The sequence below is a fragment of the Xyrauchen texanus genome, chromosome 32 (assembly GCF_025860055.1).
Source record: "Xyrauchen texanus isolate HMW12.3.18 chromosome 32, RBS_HiC_50CHRs, whole genome shotgun sequence".
In the NCBI taxonomy this organism is placed as follows: Eukaryota; Metazoa; Chordata; class Actinopteri; order Cypriniformes; family Catostomidae; genus Xyrauchen; species Xyrauchen texanus.
In genome coordinates this window covers 9,007,088-9,020,960 of record NC_068307.1, presented here as the reverse complement: position 1 = coordinate 9,020,960, position 13,873 = coordinate 9,007,088, and the positions used below count along the sequence as shown (strand labels likewise).

General features: G+C 35.9%; 2 protein-coding genes across 3 annotated transcripts in view; one reads left to right on the top strand and one right to left on the bottom strand.

The window, feature by feature from the left end:
• Positions 1 to 5,061, bottom strand: part of pik3c2b (phosphatidylinositol-4-phosphate 3-kinase, catalytic subunit type 2 beta) — a 59,010-nt gene extending 53,949 nt beyond the window's left edge. Inside the window, exon 1 of one of the 2 annotated variants that reach the window (XM_052101806.1) lies at positions 4,736 to 5,061. The gene's annotated coding sequence lies outside the window, so the exon portion shown is untranslated. The remainder of the gene's footprint in view (positions 1 to 4,735) is intronic. The other variant, XM_052101805.1, reaches the window with a different exon arrangement.
• An 8,411-nt stretch (positions 5,062 to 13,472) lies between these two features.
• The window catches only part of LOC127626151 (neurofascin-like), a 106,296-nt gene continuing 105,895 nt past the window's right edge, over positions 13,473 to 13,873 (top strand). Inside the window, exon 1 of the mRNA XM_052101733.1 lies at positions 13,473 to 13,594. The gene's annotated coding sequence lies outside the window, so the exon portion shown is untranslated. The remainder of the gene's footprint in view (positions 13,595 to 13,873) is intronic.

The following is a 13,873-nucleotide window of genomic DNA, read 5'->3' as shown; positions in this document are numbered from 1 at the left end:
CTGCGGAGCCACAGCTGGACAGATGCTAAGCTCAAAATTCAAATCGACCAGAAGTCCTGCTGAGACAACAAGGTTTAGTCTTGGATTTAGTCTTAGACCCCAGAATGTTTTACGGTATTCCACTTATATAAAATTCTATGGCCCACAGCTCATCAAAAAGGTTAACCACAACTCAAAAGGTCTGGCAAATGTTAGATGTGGTGGAAGACACAAGCATTTGACCATTTGTGACCTGTCGCTTTCTTCATAATATGGCAACAGTGGCAGGGGGTCCATTCCTCCACCCACAAACACAACTGTAGGAAATTCTCACACCCTACGGCAGAAGAGTGGCACCAAAACAAAAGAAGCATCTGTCTGAAAGACATTCTTGGACCCTCTGTTGCTCCATATTTTGACCCAAGGCATTCAAAAACCAGTGTGCCTCTGGATAATACTTTCATTTAAATAAGTTGAACATAAACAAAACTTGTTTTTCAGATCATCCGAGATGTATTTACTGACTTGACAGTGATGTTCTTAGGACCTTCATCAGCAATTAATTTAGGCACTTGTTTAATTTCTGTATAGACTCATGGATTTAAGAGAATACACAATTATAACATGCCAACAGATGGATTGTACAAATACGAATGAATGTATATCCTTTTAGGCAGCATTTTCTAGGTTGTTCTCCATTCCCAGGAGCACCGGCCTCCCGTGGCCTTCCAGCACAGAGTCTCATGACTCAGCTATGGCCGGAGGGGAGCGGCAAGACAGAAGGGGTGGCAAGGCTGGTGGATCTACATTGTTCCATAGGGACCCCAGGCCAGCCAGATACAGGCCCCCAGAATCAAACCCCTGCTGGGATATAATCCCATTCAATCAGGGGTGGCTCCCAGATTGGACAAACAAAGGGAAGGGAGGGGTGAGGACAGCCGCGTCACGTGAGGCAGGGCCAACTGAGACACGTTCACACGGCTCTGAGAGACAGAGACAAAGAGACCGCTGTCATCCCTTTCCCCCCACTTACACCCCTCCCCCAACACACCCACCCACCAACAAATATCATGGCTTCATCCATGCCCAGGGTGTGCACTTATGCTAGAGCCAGCTGATCTGGGCTTGTGCGTATGATGGTTTAGGTCTTTCATCACCATACCCTTCTCTTCCCACTCTAGTATTTATTCAAAGACCTCTAGACCAGCCAACTGTATTTTGACCTGACAGGCAGATGGCTGTTTGAGTTTGTGCACATTCGGACTATCAGTTAACATTCTGTCTCTGTGGCATTTGGTGAGAAAGACAAAAGCAAATCACTGTGGCAAATGCAAAACAAACAGTCAACTGACTAAAATCAAAACTAACCATTAGAGGAATAGTTCACCAAAAAATGAAAATTCATTGTTGTTACAAAACCGCATGAACTTTTTCATCAGTGGAACAGTCAAATTTAGTCTGTCACAATTAAAATGAAAGTTGACTAAGGCATAGGGGCTGCACAACATGGAGGAAAATGTGTTATGCAGGAAGTTGTTGGATAATGCGATATGCAGTAAGTTGTTGTATAATGCGTTATGCGATTTGTGATGCGAATTGTGATGCAATAATCCACTGATGATGTTATCGGAGTGCACAGAACATCGGAACTCCCCAGTTTGTTGGGTAAAAAAAAATAGACCGTCTATCCCAGAGATTGTCCCAAATTGAATTTAGACTGTATATTATATACAGCCTACTATTTTACCATTAAGTAAATATCCACAAATATGACACACTCCATAATTTGAGTCATAAGTAGTTTTCGAAGAAACATGATTTTGGTCTCAGCTTTGAAATTACTTGTCAATTTGATCACAAAACTTTAATGCAGAGTGTGATAGATCATGTTAGCTGGCCATTTAATCGAAGTGGGGCACAACACTCTCTCTCTATGACTTCTAGCATGAAAAAAACATGAATGAACATCAGAGGATATGTTGAAAGATACAGTACATCTGTCAGGTAATCACCCAATCTGTTAATGTTGAAATGACAATGGAGTAAATGAATGGGGAATATCTTGTGCTTTTCCGTGGGTGCTTGAGCCCAAGAGCACTCTGCACGCACACACACCAAGTACTACTCAAGCACCCCATCTATTCTCTGCTATCTGTGTCACCATAAATGTTATGTTTTAAAATAATTAAAATCATTCCATTATCACAAGACAATTTTTTTTTTAATAAATAACAACTTTAAGAATAATGGGACCACAGCAAATATAAATCCCACAGCAAGATAACACTAAGAAACGCATGGCACCTCTAACCGAATAGCCAAGAATGTCTTTCAATTTCACAACATCACAGCTAGTTTCTATGTAGTTTCAATAGATTTTCCAGTTCCTGCTTCAGAAGTGACATTGCCCTTTCTCAAACATGTCTGGCTGGTCTTGTCTTCCCCACTTGAAGCTTTGTCGGAGCATCAAATGTGTGGGTGGTTTCAGAGGTACAACACAAGAGATTATTCACACTGGGGAAAAAAAGAAAATACAGGTGAACGTCTGGGCCCAATTCCAAACTGTCGTGTTGAGATGAAACATGCACATAAAAGGACCTTATCCTGAAACAAGGCTTATATCATAAATTAATGAAAATTCTCTTAATTACAAAACATTGCAAATCATCATTACAATTTGTGTTCGGCTTGATATCTTGAATAAAGTTGGCCCTGATGCTTAATCCCAACTGAGTTTCCAGTGTTATATATATATGTGTGTGTGTTTGTCCTTTCATGGATAGAAAAACTGTATGGCAGTGTAAACGTCTATTTCACATCTTCCCACCACTTCAATTGTAAAACCCATTTACATTAGTAACATACAAAAGCTGACATTTTGTTTTAGTCATCATAATTAATGCCAATAACTTGCTGTAAAATGTACTGTAATTATTTGAGCCTAAAATGTGTTTATGCTTGTTGAGTAGATAGGTCTTAACGTGGTCATGACATGCATGTTTTTGTGATTTTGAAAAAAAAACTAAGTTCCTTGAGATTCACTTATAATGTTAGTAATCATATATAACTAATCATACATAATTTTCCACCCTCATTCTGACCCTCTGTCAGACACTCTTGGTTTTGGTGCTACCTCTCCTTTAAGATTTGACAGTAAACACCCACTGTTTTGATTGGCTGTCTGGATTTGACTCTCCTGCTCTTTTCTTACCATCTCACTACTCACCACTATTGGCTACGGATAAAGTAGGCATTTATGTGTTGTTATGGGGGCGTTCAAATGCAAATGCCTACCACAGTGTGACATCACAATATAGTGGAAGAAGAGAACGTGTCCTTAGGGAAGCTTGGATTCAAAAATTGCTCTTTTAGCAGCGAGGAGGACGTTTTGAGTTCATGACATGTTTTCATAGTATAATGACCTCTTGTATGTCAAAAGATCAAGGAAGCATGGCTGCTTTAATGGTCAAGATGCTGAGTTTAAAATAGGCAATGTATAACATCAAGTCATTAGATAGCAACAGACATCATCATGCCTTTTTCTGTTTACAGTATATCCATGCTGTAGTTTACAAGTCATTTGTCTTAAAATTGTTTCTCTTAGAATAAGCATAATAACCACAACTATAAACAATATTACAATGTATAGTTTCTTTGTTTTTTTATTTGACTGCTAACTAAATAATAAACTAAATGTTTTCTGGAGCTCAAAAGCCTAAACTTGTTCAATGGGATTTTAAAAGGCCTTCAGTTTTAAAATATAATACAGCAGATAAATAGTAAAAGCAGCTGGGTCATTTCTGCAATTTGTTGCCTTTTAAATTCCACATACAAGTTATGTTAAGTATAAGTTACAAGTTATAATACTTTCAACAGATAACAATTTGAATAGGCTTGCAAAAAAGAATAAACACTACTTAAAATGTTGCACAATACTGTGGAGTTAAGTCAAATTTTAAATAATTGTAATTTATTGCACTAGTGTCAGAGCTGTATATCAAATATCTTTGACCAGTCAAAGATTACCCTTTTTTTTCCATGCTTAGAATTATATTCTTTCACTAATGTGTATTCACTGGTGGCATTGGAGGGGTTTTTTCATGACTCCATTATGTCATGATCTAGTGACCTTTAATTGAAGATCTTTGTTATGAAATTACGGCACACACTGGAGATGACAACAGCTATTCAGCTAAATAATGTTGGAGTCATTTGAAGTGTAAAACTAGTCTATATTATTCATGTTTTTCTTTCATTTGTGATGTTAGTCATGTGGGACCAAGCATAATATGTCCAATCTGTTAATGGAAGATATTGTGGAAATTAACATTTCAATATAGTCATGTTAACAGAAATAAAAACCAGTGTCAGTTTACAAATATGCAAGCAAAATATTATCAACAGATCATGTAGGGGCTATACCAAGTGAATGTCCACGCTGTTGTTGTCCACCCTGACCCTGTTTTTCAGTCATTAAGCTTGACCTGTACTACTAATAACATCTTTGTATCAAGTCCCTTTAATGATTAAACATGAATATACTTAGTATGATCACTTAGTATGAAAGTATGATCAATTTGTCAAAAGTTTCAACCCCCAAAAAGGAACCGAATTGTAGGAACGTCCCAGCTATTCAACATTACACTGAAAGCAGCGCTGTATTGGGAAGCACAATCCACGCTTAAACGATTTTAGGAGAATTCACAGTTGCTGAGTAAAAAACATATAATCGTACATAAATAAGAAACATTTGTACCTGCGCGCTCTCTGTGAGAATAAAGGAAAGATCACATCACATACCGTGTGCACGGCCTCTTGCATCGCTTATGTCGCTAAACTGTGTGCGGTCATAGTCCTTTTCGTTTATTATTGGGCGGATCGGTGCGCTGAATTGTTGTGTTGTTTGATAGATCGCGATCAGGCGGCGTTTTCCCGTTCAGTGCATTGACCAGAGCCAAATGACGAACGCTTTCATTTTAATCCAAATGATACACGCTCTTAATCTCTCTCTCTCGCTCTGCTGACTGACCGGGTTGTTTGATTGGCGAATCGCTTTTCTGTGGTTTTCGGTGTCTTCTCAGTCAAAACTCACGTCAAAGCCCAGTTCTCATTGGAGTGTAAAGACAGACGGTTCAGTTTGAGAGGTACAATAGCAGTATCTAGTGGCCGAAATAGGTAACAGCATCCAATAGAGCCTGACATAAGTCTCTGCAGTAGGATAAAATAACCTTCTGTATCTGCGTTTTTAAAACCTTACCTGTCAACACTCCCGTTTTCCCAGGGAGTCTCTCGTATTTCACACCCATCTCCCGCCCATTCCCGTTTTGTAATTTCTTCCGGGAAACTCCCGTAATTTGTATTGCCCAAACATCGTTTGATGAATAATCAGATCAATATATTATTCCAAGGGTGTCCAGTTGCCAGATCTTGTATTAAACGCATCCTACTCACACAATCGACACATCATACAAATTTCACCCCATTTATGACCTCAATCTGGCAACCTAGAACCCAATTGCGCTGTTGACATCTGCGCAGGTAGCAGACGCGGGAAGTTGAATCAAGCATCACTGGTAGATGGGTGGAGAAGACTCAGGTGGTGCTCCGATTTCATTTTATTTTTTTAATTTGAATTTAATTTCATATCTCGAAGCCATATCGACAATGCCCACGCACTGATTGTAATATCGGACACGGTGGGGAAAGTACGTTACTCAGCACATTAAATCAAAACGTATATATATGTATATATATATACGTTTTGATTTAATGTGCATAATATATATATATATATATATATATATGTATATTATGATACAAATAAAAAAACACCCCCAATGTGGTCCCTGTTAGGTTAGAGTTAGGTCACATCCAAAGGTGTTTAGGTCAATAGCCCCTTAAAGGGATAGTTCACCCAAAAATGAAAATGTATCTAAACATTTAGGCTACTCAACTTTATGCCATCCCATATATATATATATATATATATGACTTACTTTCTTCTGGAGAACACAAACAAAGATTTCTAGAAGAATATGACAGCTATGTAGGTCCATACAATGCATGTGAATGGTGACCAGAACTTTGATGGTCAAAATAATCAGTCAGCATAAAAGTAATCCATAAGACTCCAGTGGTTTAATCAATGTCTTCTGAAGTGATATAGTTGGTATTGGGTTAAAACAGACAAAAAAGTAACTGCTTTTTTCTCTGTACATATTGACAGCAATCTCCTTGGCCATCATGATTTCAAGCTGGATTACACTTCCTATAGCGCCATCTAGGGTTCTGCGCATGCATCAAGCAATAGGAAGTTTAATAGAGTTTCAAACCATGATCGTGTCTAGAGACTGCAATGGCAAGATGTACAGTGAAAAGGGAGTTAAATTTTACTCTGTTCTCACCACAAACCAACTGGATCACTTCAGAAGACATTGATTAAATCACTGAAGTCTGATGGATAATTTATGCTGACTTTATCTCCTTTTTGGAGCTTCAAAGGCCTGATCACCATTCACTTGCATTGTGAGCGCCTAAAGAGCTGAGATGTTATTCTAAAAATCTACGTTTGTGTTCAGCAAAAGAAAGAAAGTCATAAAGCCATCTGGGATGGCATAAGAGAATTTCATTTTTGGGTGAACTATCCCTTTAAGTAAAATATGTGTATTTCTCACACATACAATAAGTTTACCAGTTCACTGGTTCATATACGTCTGGAGCATATTAAAGTAAACAGATTTGGTGTGCTGTGCATAATGGAGGGGCTTGAGCACAGGATTAATATTATGGTGGAGATGGGGAGGTGGAGGGATGTCGGTCTCTAGGTGTTTCCAGGCTGTTCTGGCTGGTCGCTAGTTGTTACTAGTCTGTTCAATGTGGTCTGTGATTTGGTTGGTTGGTTGGTTGGTTGATTAGTTAGTTAGTTAGTTATTTAGTTAGTTAGTTAGTTAGTTAGTTAGTTAGTTAGTTAGTTTTGATTTTGAAATCCTGAACATTCCATTACAGAGTCTTGGCCTGTTTGAAAATTCCATCAATGCAAGTGTATGTGATTAGTTTTTTTTTTCAGTTGTACATTACAGGAAAATGGGCTGGGCGATATGACCAAAATCTAATATCATGATATGAGTAATTTTATATCAGTATGATTTATCTCAATATATATATTTTTTTAATTTTTAATTTTTTTTAAATCGGTTTATATGTTAAAAAATCATTGTGATGCCTATTTTTAATAATTCCAGTCAGTGAATGAAATACATTATAAATGAAAACTACTTAATTTGATATAATTTTCTCTTTATTTTGAACTTGACAAACATAGTCAAAGTAAAAAAAAAAATGTTTATTTGGTTTTAAATCAACCTTACCATAATGCTAAATTTCACATTATACCACATCACATTATACCGCATTTCAGTCTGTTGTTGTTGACAAGAATTCTTCTTATTATAGTAAACTTTCCTCAAGAAACCAGACATCTTCTACCAAGGAAATAATACATAGCCTAAGTAAAAACGAAAATAAGTGCTTCATTAGGCTCTTAATTTTCTCTATAGAGAATATCTGAATATCTGAAGGCAAACATTGTAGATGTTTCTCCTTATATGTGAACAAAATTTTGTTAAAGGTGAGGATGCATAGTTTACAAAACCTGAATGACACTTAATTATAGCGGCATGACAGATTGTTTTAGCTGTTTTCCTCGTCAGTGGTGGGTAGAATGTCAGGCACTCTTGCCATTTGAGATATTTGACTTCCTCCTTTGCACTTTAATTTGTAAGTTTTGTAGTTTGTGCCGGGATATCGAGAGTAACATGAGTGATCTCGCTCTAATAATAATCAAAATATTGACCTGTTTATCATTATACCAGTATATTGCCCACCCCTATGTAATGATAGCCAGCTGGTAGGAAGAGTAAGGTTTCAAGAGGTGCACTAGTGACTGACACTAGGGGCTGTAGCCTTTAGCCACCTTGTTAGCAAGCCTACCCCCCCATGCTGGAGTTCCGGTTCGAATCCCGCTCAGAGCTGGTCGAGCAGGACTGGTTACTCCCATGAAAACCATAAATCTGATCAGATCAGTAAAAGACATGGCAACCTGAGTCAGAACAGGTCTGTTCCAAATTTGGTGGAGTTAGCTTGAAAGCTCTAGAAGGAATTACTATTCATAATTTTGCTCTTGGTTTAGGGATTTTGGAAAAACCATAAATCAAGTCTGTAGAATAACAGTATGTTGGATTGTCAAGCCAACATGATTATAAATAAGTTTCTCACAATTATGAAAAGTTTCTCAATAGTAGCCTATGACATACTAAGTCTATATCACAAGAAAGTTACTTTTTATTTTGTGATACTGAGAACGTTTCTATATGTTTCAATAATATGAAATCTCATTATAATGACTAAATAGTAACTGTTTCTCATTATTATGGCTTACTGTACACAGAGGTGGGTAGAGTATCCAAAAACTTTACTCAAGTAAAAGTACAATTATCTTAAAATAATAATTACTCGAGTAGATGTAAAAGTAATTATGTAAAAAATTACTTGCGTAAGAGTAAGAAAGTATCTAATAAAAAGAATCCTCAAGTAGTGAGTAACTAGTTACTTTCACACTTAATGTAATGGATATTTAATCTCCTATATTCCAGTACATGATACACATTTATCATGCATTACAGAATGATTAATATTAATAATAATACTATTAATATCTTTGTAAAAAAAATGAAATTGTCATCATTCACCACCATGTTGTTCCAAACCTATATGACTTATTTCTTCCATGCATCAAATTAAAGGGATATTTCAACAAAAAAATTAAAATGTCTCACCCTCATGCCATCCCAGATATGTATGACTCTTTCTTCTGCAGAACACAAATGAACATTTTTAGAAAAGTGATTTTCAGAAGCAATATGATAGATGTGGAAGAGAAACATAAATATCTATAACTATAATATATATAAAGTCCTTTTTTTTTTTTACTATTAAATCTCCTCCCTGCCCAGTAAGTGGCAATATGCACAAGGAATTGAATCACCAAAAACACAAGAAGAATGTGAAATTGGTGATTTATTAGTAAAAAAGTTTAAATATTGATCTGTTTCTCAACCACACTTATCATATCTCTTGTGAAGACATAGATTGAACCATTGTCATTTGAATTCCTTTGATGCTGCATTTATGTGCTTTCTGAGCTTCAAAGTTTTAGTGGCAGTCACTTGCATTCTATGAACCATCAGAGCTGAAATATGCTTCTAAAAATCTTTGTGTCCAGCAGAAGAAAATAAAACATACACCTGGGATGGCATGAGGGTGAGTAAATGATGTGAGAATTTTCAATTTTGGAAAAAAATATTCCTATAAGATGTTAGACAGAATGTTAGCCTTAATCATAATTTATTTTCACTGTATGTTTTTCACCATCCATATTTTGAAAGGGAATGGTGACTGAGAGTGTCAGTCCCTAACATTCTGTCTAACATCTCACAGAATGCAGAAAGTTTCACAGGGTTGGAAGAACATGAGGGTGGGGAAATTATGATATTGATTAAAGACTGAATTATCACTTTAAGGAGGCTTCTTAAATTGGGACGAATCTGTCTGTTAGAAGAGAATTTTGGAAACCTTTTTCTAGCAATTATTACAGTGGAAAAATGTGAACAATGTCACACAGTCCCAAATTATATATAATGTTTAATTATACATTGAAGCAAGATCGTACTTTATTCATGCCTTCTGTCATTATTTCACAACTTTTTACATCCTGCATGAATTTAGTTCAGTGTAGTTCCAGCATTATCAGGGTCAAAATAATATAGATAATTAGTTCTGTACACTGAGAGTAAATTGCACCTTATCTCTGTGTTTGGAAACGTACTGTCCTTAAGACAAAGTCGCCCTCATCTGGCAAACGCTCTGCATGTGGCAACCTTGCACATGCAGAAATTCTCACAATCTCGATAGGCAGGGCAAAACATTTGAACTAAATGCGGATGTTTACAATGACTTAAGTAGGTTACAGTAGGCACTGATATGTTGCAGTGCTGATATAAAAATGCAAACTTAGAAACTGAGGTCATAAGTGCCCACAGTTATAGATTCTCACTGAAAATGAATGAGTCTCACCATGACACAGACAAGCCCACATTGTCACAATCTCTAAAACATACCTCACAGTGTTTTCTTAAGTTGGAGCTGCATGTATATATATCCTTGTCTTGGTGAAAAATTAAGGCATTGAATGAAGTGAAGAAAAGTTTGTCTTGCACGCATTCTGCTGTTGTGTTGAACACCACTTGAGTGAAGTTCCTCTGTGTAAGAGTCACATTTAAAATCTCAATAAATTACGCATTTATTAACACTTGTTAAATTAAAATCAGTAATGTAACGACAGGAACACTATCCATTATGACGTAGTGAAACAATTTCAACAGAAATTTACTTGAGTAAGAGTGAAAATTACCCACTATAAAACATACTCATAAAAGTAATTTCCTTCAAAAAAGTTACTCAAGTAAATGTAACTGAGTAAATGTAGCTCGTTACTACCCACCTCTGATTTTTTAATCAACTGTGGCAGAAACCGGCTTCCAAACGAATGAGTTACCCAGGATGTAAGATTGCAAATACCCACTAGAGGGAGCCACAGAAGCTTTAAGAGGAGAAGAATGTAAAAATGTTCAGAATGTAGATTCTCTGCAGAGCTGGAGAGAACTAGCACCAGGGCTCTGGAGGCAAAAGAGTATTGTCCATGATTGTCCACAACAGAATTACAAGTCCTCTTGCCTACTAATCAATGCTAAAAGGATGGACACTTAAAACCCCATAGGATACAAGTCTCAAGACACATTTTGATTAAATTGTTTAATGTTAAGTAAAGTTTCTGAGTAAAAATAATAATAACAATTCTGAACGAAAGAGGCAGTTGATCAAAAGTTTCTCTTTACAGATTTGCATAATAAAGTGTTTACTCAATAATTTGTCAATGCCTAAAAAAATGTATAGGCCTATATGTAGGATCTCTCTGTATAATGTGAAGTATTAAAATAAAAACAATCCCATTTAGAATCAATCTAAATATAATAAAATAAGGCTTTGGACAATTTTTGTGCATGTGTGCACTGTTTGTGCATGTGTAAAGTAGCTTATGGGAAAATGGAAAAAAAAACAAAGGAACTAAATAAAATAACAAAACTAAAGTGGCAGTAAAGTGACTTTATTTGTGGTTTACTTTTGGCTATGGAATCTACAATCTTGCGACAGACATTTCATAAATGTAACACTGACCTGCAACAATGCTTGAAACTAGAAACTTTAGATATTTTATTCATGCCCTTTATTCAAGTACACACTGCAGTGAAGTTTGACCTGTACAGATTATAACCTTGGCATTAACCAAGTGCAAACCATGACATCTAGATTTACTTTGTATTCCAAACATCACAGCTTAAGTTTCCGGCGCCTGGCATATTTCTATGTAATGTGTGAATAGCGCTGCAGCCCTTTGTCTTTAAAGTTTAGTATGCAGGACTGACTTTTGGAAGGCTGGGGAGTCTGGAACAAAACTGCAGGTTGCATACAAGATTAGATTTTCTAGCTTCAGTTGATTTGTTCATAGGTAAACTGTAAACTTTCCAGAGAAAACTGTCTGCATTTATTTTCAGTAGTATTGCTCTGGGCCTACTTATGCACGACAGTAGTTATTTATTTGAAGATTTATGCATTTCAATTTCAAAACACAATTCCATCAAATTGAACTGAGTAATCTTTATAAAAGAAAATTAATAAAATAAAAATGTTTTATTAATTACAATTGTCTAAAAATGGCAAATGTAATTTCATAGAACTGAAATGCGTGAATTAAATATATATATTAAAAAACATTTGAGTGCAGGGTTAATCAGTGAAATTTTGTTTTACACACTTTAAACTTTTTTTTGACAATATGAACAAAATTTTGCTCTAGTGGTGATTTATCAGTAATTCTTAAATTCTTCAAGTGTAATTATGAGGCACCTGTCAGAAAGCGGCTCCAATCTCTCCTAATCCTCTAGCTACAGTTCACCCAAAAAAGACATTTCTGTTATCGTTTATTCACTTTCATCTTGTTGCAAACCTGTTTGACTTCACTTTCTTGCAATTATATGCAGAATGTTAGGGACTGACGGCCTCAGACCTCATTCAATTTCAATGAATGAAAACAAGAAAGATGTGTGTCCATTCAGCCAATCTTCTCCTTTTGTGCTCTACAGAAGAAGAAGAAACAAATAGGTTTGGAATGATACAAGTGTGAATAAACGAAGACAGAATTTTCATTTTTGGGTGACTTATTACTTTAAAACTACCTCAATAGTGGAAAGTAATTCCTTGTCAGCTGTCTGTACTCAAGAGAGAGTTTTTAGAGAGCAATGAATGTGAAATAGTCAATCTGTACATTCAGTGCATCCGGAAGGTATTCACAGCGCTTCAGGCAGTTTTCTCAGGCAGTTATTGAGTCCTAATAAATGCACAATGTACATATTTTCAATAGGACACCTAAATGACAATAGTCATTTCATACTGTTTATGTGTTACACTTGCTATAGTTTACTTCAATGTTGTTTTTTCATCAAATAGCAATGTCAAATGTAAATCAAGTCAATCACTGAAACAACAACCCCACCTTGAGTAAGAAATATCATGAATAATATGTATGTGTACATGCATATGGAATACTGATAATTCACCATTGATGCACAAAAAAAATCAACGTGATATAGTATTTATTTTGTGTGAATATAGTTATTTCACTTTTAATAAACAAGGAAATATTCTGTAATAGTAAACTTATATAGATATGAAATAATAAATGTGCAAATAATAAAAAAGTGTCTCTAATGACCTTTACACTTTTGGTACATAACTATTACAAAAATATTATTATTATTATTTATTTAATTTTATTTTGCAATTTTTTATTTTCTTTTAGTTATTTTTTTACTCCGATTATAAGAGATAGATTGAGGAATAGTAAAGAGGATGATGAGGTACATGGGGTTAAATGAGGTCCCAGGACCCAAAGTATGCATTTAAGGGTTAAAATTATTATTTAAAAAATACATTTAATACTTCATATTTTTTATGTAAATATTTTTTTAACAACTAAAACAATAAGTTGAATTATATTATGGATTAATTATTTTTATATCATTATTATTTATCATTTGATCAATTTTAGGATTAATAAAATTGCATTTAATTTAAATAATATCATGATTTACAATAATAATATACTTATTATATTATTCATAGATGTAGGCCTATGAATCAATTTAATTAATGCTTAATTAGCTAATTAAGGTGCTGCATGAATGCAGATGATCGCGCGCTTCAAGAACACCTGTCCAGCTGTAACCGGAGGCGCGCCCTATCCCGGATCACACTTCTGTACGAACACAGGAGCGAGCGTGGGTAGCGGGTGCGCGCTCTGCTTAAACGGTCGCAGACATTCAGAGCGAAGTAAGGGAGGATATTACCCGCCTTCTACCGCAATACCCAATAACTACTCAATGCACAGCGCGTGTGGGAGAATCAGTCCTGATCATATGTGGCCAAACCAGCAGCTACACAGGTAAGAGATTAAATGTTATCACTATAGCGGCGTCACGTTTAATGCGAATTACAAGCAATTGGCCTGGTTGCAGATGAGGTAAAACCGGCGCACTGATAAAAAAAAAAAGAAAAAAAGATTTGCGCTTTCAGTAATACGAGTGCTGCTTCAGTAAACACGCGTCGCGTAATCAACGGTCATCCCGCGCGCTTCATCCTCTGCGCATCTCTGAGGGATGCGGTTTTATTTCTGCTGCTCTGCGCAAATGATGACAGTATCTGTTTTATGAAGATCCGTGCA